Below are 5,361 nucleotides of genomic sequence, written 5' to 3'. Positions count from 1 at the left end.
TTGCATTGGTTATTGTTGGTTGTGCTATTTTATATCAATCTTGTGCTTTCACTTGCACAACTTCAATATCCAATAATTTCCACATTCAATTCACTCTTGTTGTAATTGCCTAAGCTTGCTTGTGTTTTAATTGATGCTCATCTCTTAGTTGCATCTTAGGCTATTTAATTGAGGAACTCATTCTTACTTTTTGATTGTGTGGATGCCACTTTAATTAGCCGGTCGTTGTGTGTATTCCATACCACTATGCAAACTTCCTCAATTAGATGCTTCTTTACTCTCTCCTTTACCTTTTTGTACTACTTGCCCTACGGTTCCTAATTATACTTTATTCATTCTTTTCAAGGATGAGACATGAAGGCAAGAAGCCGGGAGAGGAGGAGGACACTGAAGATGGAGATGCCGAGCATGCATTAGACTTGGCAATCTCCACACAACCCAAGCCCCCGCATCCACCAACCGAAGGTGCACTACAACAAATATGGCCTTTAGCAACGCCAAATTTTGTAACGCCTTAAAACCGTTCTCTTAGATAGGTTTAGACAACGGTTTTTTATAGTGTTACTGTTGAATTCAATTTTTTATTATTTTATAGCAACAAATTAAAACCATTCTCTTTGACTACTTTAAAGAACGATTTTATAATCGTTACCATGATTTGTATTTAAGCAAGGATTTTTTATTGTTGTTTAAATAATTGTACAAAAGAAACGCATAAAAATCGTTGCCAAAATGCTACACTTTAAAACTGTTCTATTAGATGGTCTTAGACAACGGTTTTTACAGTGTTGCTGTTGAAGTTCAAATTTTCATTATGCTATACTAACAAAATAAAACCATTCTCTTTGACTATTTTAAAAAACGGTTTTACAACCATTACAACAATTATTTATGAAACAACAATTTTCTAATATTATTTAAATAATTATACAAATTAAACAATACCAATAAAAATAATTTCAAATAATTATATAAATAAATTATCAATAATATATGAGTAAATAAAATTTTATATGCTCCAAAAATAATCTTTACAGTATTATATTCAAATATTAAATTATTATTTGATCTCAAATATTTTATAAAAATTATTATATTACTTATATACTAATTCTACTAATTCTAAAAATTCTTAATTTAAACCCTATTATCCCAAATTTCCTTTGTGCCCTAAATTAAACACAACTCACACACACAGAAGGAAAGAAAAGGGGAGAAACGAGAAATAGGGGGAGCTCGAGGGGGAAATGGAGAAGAAGAGGAAGGAGAAGCGAGGGAGGGGATGGCGCCGAGAAGGGTTCCACCGTTGTCGTTATCATCGTCAGGTGAAGATAGAGGGGTGACCGAGAGAGAGTCGGATGTGAGGAAGAGAACGACATGCGTGAGAGGGAGACAGAGTCTGCAACGGAGCTGTCCCGCCACCAATGCCTCGTCGCCGTCGTGCTTCAACGTCACCACTGCCGTCTGAGCCGCCGTCAGTTCTGTGTCGCTGAGGGAAGCCCGAGATTGAGATGAGGGAGATGCGAGCCAAGGACCCCGACGAGGAGTTGAAGAAGCCGTCACCTTCACTGGAGCCACGATCGCTATCGCCGTTCTGCCTTCCCCTGAGCCGCCAATACCACCATATTCTTCGAATCCGCCACACTCACCGTCGAGTCACACTCACCGCCAGCGAAGCTTTTGTTGTCGTCACCGCAGAAAGGGGGTTGCTGCTGCTGTCATGGCCGTCTTCCTTGCTGCTGCAACTTCATTCAATCCTCAACTGTTGGAACTCGCCGCTGGTACCAATCGAGATGTCTGCTACTAATGGTTCACTGCGATACAAAACAGCGATGGAGAAAGGGACAGAACTCGCCAGAGGAGGTTGCTGGAGCCGTTGGTCTGAACTGCGCTGCCTTTTCCCTGCTCCAGTGCCGCTGCTACTGCTGAAAAGTGATCGGAAATATTGCTGCCGTTGCCATGGATTAAGAAAAAGGGGTTCATCGCAATTAATTCCTGCTAGTTCGACACTCTGAGGTAGGAGATTTATTTTTAAAGTTTAATAGTTTTAATTTTAGAATGCCTACAAAGTTAATTGGATCATATATATAGTATTATAGTGCGAGAGAGTTTCAAGCACTAAAATTGTCATATTTTCAACAATTGTTTTAGTGTGAATAAATTATGTAGTAATCTTGGTACCTTTGAGTATCTTTAAAATATGTTCAAATTACTCATCCTTAAATGAATCCCTTTCAGTGTCCTATATTAATCAAATTACACAAGAAATGCTATTTCTAGGTTTAATTCTAGATTAATACTGAACCTTCTTATATAAATAACTATCTCTTTCACTATCTTCACTCCTTAACATTATCAATCATCAGGAAACTGTACTGAAAGTGTGTCGGTGAAAAGCTTGACCAATATATTACTTTGCCATTTGCATCTGAAATTAGGGACCAACCTATCTAGTATGAGAAGGTTTTGTTGTTGTATCTAAATTTTCTTAATGTTCTTAAAATATGGCATATTTCTTTAAACCACTCAACCAAAATCCAAGGTTAGTGTTGCAATCTTGTATATTTATTATTATTATTACTTTTGTTCTATCTATTTTGTGAAATTGGTGTAAGATTTGATGCTTAGGCAATACTAAATTGGATGAATGCATAGCACAAGTCACATGTTGTTTGTAAAGACAATTGGATGATGTCCCTCTACACCCCCAATGGCACATAAAATTCTCAAAGCAGACGAGAGTCAATTAAAAAAGTGGGACATTTTCTCTGACACAACACAACACTTCCCCTTTCTTGATGATCATCTATCATGTGAACATATCTGGCCTTAAAATGTCGTCAACACAAATGCCGAACCACTATTTGCATGATTTATCGTCACTGCTATGTTCTGTGCCTAATAACAATAATAGTATGTAGTATCTTCTTCTAGAAATGCAGGTTGAGGTCCTAATTAGTTTTCTTTTTATTTTTCTGGTCTCATATCATCTTTATGATACATGTATGATTTCAAAGCTTAAGAAAAGACAATGTCTTCATTTGGTTGGGGATTCTTTATATGGTGTAGGAACAAGCTAGAAAAGAGAGGAAAGAGCTGGATAAGATGCTTGAAGAGAATAGGAAAATATTATGGCTTTCAATGGATATTGGATGTGTGGAGATTGAGTTTTGGGTGAGATGAGTGTGTGATTTGTTTTGTGTGAGGTGTGTGTGCGCGCGCGGGGGGAGTATTTTAATCGATTTTTTTCCCTAATTACATTTTCTTAGTTTAATTAGTTTGTTCAGTTTTTGTTAGATTAGCCAGTTTAGTTATGCATGCTTAGTGGATTATAGGTGGTTAGGAAGTTATATCTGATTTGTAGTGGATTTAGGTTGAACTTTTTGGTTGCTGCTGATGCCTGGAATAAACGGTTTCAAATTGTATAGTGCTGTTTTATCCTTGTTAATGGCTGATTTCATGCCTTGTTTTGATTGAGTAATGATGATGATGGCCTTATTATGCTAATTTTTATATTGCTGCTGATTGCCATTCATTCTCCCTCCCCTTGCCTTATTATGTCGACACTGCTCTGCCTCCATTCTCCCTCCCCTTGCCATTTTCTATTTCTGCTTCTTCTGTAGGTTGTCAATTTTTTCCCTAATTACATTTCTTAGTTTAATTAGTTTGTTCAGTTTTTGTTAGATTAGCCAGTTTAGTTATGCATGCTTAGTGGATTATAGGTGGTTAGGAAGTTATATCTGATTTGTAGTGGATTTAGGTTAAACTTTTTGGTTGCTGCTGATGCCTGGAATGAATGGTTTTCTGAGCTGTTTTAATTGACAAATGATGGTTGTTGCAGTTTTGTTTCAAATTGTATGGTGCTGCTTTATCCTTGTTAATGGCTGATGTCATGCCTTGCTTTATCCTTGCTGCTGATTACCATTTTTTGCTTGCTGCTGTTTAATTCATATAAATTGATCCTGATTAGTGCTGATTTGATTTTAGTGAGTTCATATGGGTTGATTCCGCTGTTTATTTAAATTCAAAAATGTCCTATTTACTGCCAGAATGCTGCCGAAATTTCTAAAAATTTGTGTTAATTGAATTCCAATTTGTGAATTGAATTTGGCAATTTGTTACTTTAGTTTTGTTTCGTGACCAAATTTAACTCAATAGGTTACTTTAATTTGTTCTTTTTTTCAATGAAATATCTTATAAATCAATAAGAGGGATGGTATATAATTAGTATCTTTGTATAGAGACAACAGTGAAGAAAACACGAGGACCTACACAATGCTTGAAGATTCATGCAAGACAGTTGGAAGATAGAGAAGAAATTACTCTAGATATTGAAGGAGAGGCAATTGGTCCTACTGATGAAGCTGTAAACAACTTGAGCAAATTTTTGGGCACAGTGGCTAGGAATTCAGATTTTTGTCCATTAATTTACACAAATTGGAAGGGGATTAAAGATAAAGAAGCCATTTGGGAATATGTTCAAGTGAGAACTTTAGTCTTGTTTCTTTTAGAAAGTATCTGGAAATGTATACATATATTTTATTCTTACTAACAAATAATATTTGTGGACATGATGACTATTTGCTACTTAGCTATTTCAACTCTCTTTTGTTATTATATTTTTTGCAAACTTAGATTATATTGTAGATCTTACAACAACTTTTATAAGTTAAATTTGATGGGAAATGTTCAATTATTTTTCTTTAGTGATTAGATTCAAATAGTTTAGATTATTTATTGACACTAAATAATTAAAAAAAAACTGAAATCAAAGATGACTACATAATAAAACCGTTGCCAAAATACGACTCCAACGATAACGCTTTAAAACCGTTGTCTTAAATGACTATTAAATGGCAATGGTATCAAAACCGTTGCCGAAAAATGACATCAACGGTAATGCCTTAAAACCGTTGTCCTAGATGTCTATAAACTGGCAATGGTTTTAAAACCGTTGCCGAAACTTGGCACCAACGGTAACGGTTTAAAACCGTTGGCTATGTGAATAATAAAATCACAACAGTTTAAAACCGTTGCTTATTGAGTAACAGATGAAAACCGTTGTTTAAAATTTTCTGTCAAAACCGTTATCTATGCCACTAACTGTGGCAACGGTTTTTCTGTTACCGTTGTCTTAGGTAAAAAATCGTTGCCTTTGAGCATTGGTAATGGCTGCATATACCACAGGTCAAAAACCGTTGCCAAAGCGTTGCCTAAAGTTTTGGGAACGGTTTTTCAATCTACGGCAACGGTTTTTAACCGTTGCGAAAAGCCTTATTTGTTGTAGTGATGGAGCTCTTGAGAGACATTCTCCCCCGGATCATGTTCGTGGATGGAGGACCGTGCAACGCTTAAGTGTGG

The 5,361-nt window shown here is 36.0% G+C and overlaps 1 long non-coding RNA gene across 1 annotated transcript; it reads left to right on the top strand.

Annotated features, from left to right (window-relative positions):
• On the top strand, positions 1,174 to 4,571 carry LOC107614372. The gene is made up of 2 exons (XR_001614408.2): positions 1,174 to 2,016; positions 4,242 to 4,571. It is a non-coding gene; the product is annotated as an uncharacterized LOC107614372 (long non-coding RNA).

This window comes from Arachis ipaensis, chromosome B08 (assembly GCF_000816755.2).
Source record: "Arachis ipaensis cultivar K30076 chromosome B08, Araip1.1, whole genome shotgun sequence".
Classification (NCBI taxonomy): Eukaryota; Viridiplantae; Streptophyta; class Magnoliopsida; order Fabales; family Fabaceae; genus Arachis; species Arachis ipaensis.
The sequence above is the reverse complement of the archived record's forward strand: the minus strand, read 5'-3'. Positions and strand labels throughout refer to the sequence as shown.